Here is a 1,901-nt window from a genome sequence, read left to right on the forward strand (position 1 = left end):
GGCTGCCACTGATCAACCCAGGGTCTACGTATGCTGTCCCCAGCAATATATGTAGACTGCTGTTGTGAGCCTTCAAGTTATTTCTGATTCATAGTGATCCCATGTAGGGTTTCTGAGAGTGGATAATAGGTTTGAACTGCTAACCTCATGGGTTTTAGTCCAGTGCTTATTCTACAGTGCTACACCAGAGATCATATGAATACTTGTTAAGTGCCGTAAAGTTGGTTCTCACTCAGGGCAACCCTGTATAGGGTTAATGAGGAGTTGGTGACTGATTTGAACTGCTGATTTTGTAGTCCATAGTCCAGTGCTGATTCTACAGTGCCACACAAGAAGACTTGTAAAGTTTTTTTATGTTCTAGAAAAAAATCACTGAAAATAGAGTCATACTTAAATACATTTCAGCAAAAGTTTGGAAAAACAAATACAAAGATGGGGAATCCTACAAACATCTAGACCAAAATAAAACTGTCAGTTTTTTTTTTTAAAAAAGAACTTTTCCAGATTTATCCCAAAGTGAAATTCTGCCGGTGATAACACTAAAGTCAAACATACTTTGATTAAATAATTAAATAAATCAAATAATTTTACCACTTAACAACAACAACAACAACAACATTCACTTTTAAATTGATCAAAGTTGCATTAATAATTACTTATGACTGGAATGAAAAATTTTAATGCAAAGAGAAATGATCAGTATTTTCAAACTATAGATTTGATAATAGAAACAATACAGCAGATCCCATGATAAAATGTTACAAAATCAATGACTGATTCATGGCAAATATCATTTTTCAATGAAGTAAATGAGAATTGTACACATGGACTTCACAGATGGTAGATAAAGGAATCACATAGACTACATCTGTGGAAGAAGACAACAGAGAAGCTCAATATCATGTCAGAACAAGGTCAAGGGTTGAATATAGATGAGACCATCAATTGCTTATATGCAGGTTCAAGTTGAAGGTGAAAATGTTTAAACAACTCTAGAGGATCCAAAATGTGAACTTGAGGATTATCTCTCACTTCCCTCCTGAATTTAGAGGCTATCTCAAGAATAAAGCTGAAGTACTAAACACTAAAAAATTAAGACCAGAAGAATTGTGGGATAACGAAACTTGAGGCTTGATTTTTTTCTTCACTTCCCTCAGCTTGAGAAATGCTGAGTGTTCTTCCCTTTGGGTTTTCTAACTCTAGATCTTTGCACAGTTCATTGTCATCTTTGACTTTGTCTTCTTGAGCTGATCTTTGAAATTTTATGTTCAGCTCTTGTATGTCCTCATTTCTTCCATTTGCTTTAGCATCTGTATGCTGGAGAGCAAGTTTCAGGGTCTCTTCTGACATCCATTTTGATATTTTTCTTCTTTCTTTCATTCTTTAATGACCTTTTACTTTTTTTCTATATGATGTTCTTGATGTCATCCCACAACTCTTCTGGTCTTTGGTGTTTAAGGTTTAATGCATCAAATCTGTTCTACAGATGATCTCTAAATTCAGGTGGGATAAATTCAAGGTCATATTTTGGCTCCCATGGACTTGTTTTCATTTTCTTCAGTTTCAGTTTGAATTTGCATATGAATTTGCATATGAGCACCATTATGCAAATTCAAACTGAAACTGAAGAAAATGACAACAAGTCCACGAGAGCCAAAATATGACCTTGAATTTATCCCACCTGAATTTAGAAATCATCTGAAGAACAGATTTGATGCATTAAACCCTAAACACCAAAGACCAGAAGAGTTGTGGGATGACATCAAGAACATCATACAGAAAAAAGTAAAAGGTCATTAAAGAATGCAAGAAAGAAGAAAAAGATCAAAATGGATGTCAGAAGAGACTCTGAAACTTGCTCTCCAGCATACAGATGCTATAGCAAATGGAAGAAATGAGGA

Source organism: Chrysochloris asiatica, unplaced genomic scaffold (genome assembly GCF_000296735.1).
Source record: "Chrysochloris asiatica unplaced genomic scaffold, ChrAsi1.0 scaffold00216, whole genome shotgun sequence".
NCBI lineage: Eukaryota > Metazoa > Chordata > Mammalia > Afrosoricida > Chrysochloridae > Chrysochloris > Chrysochloris asiatica.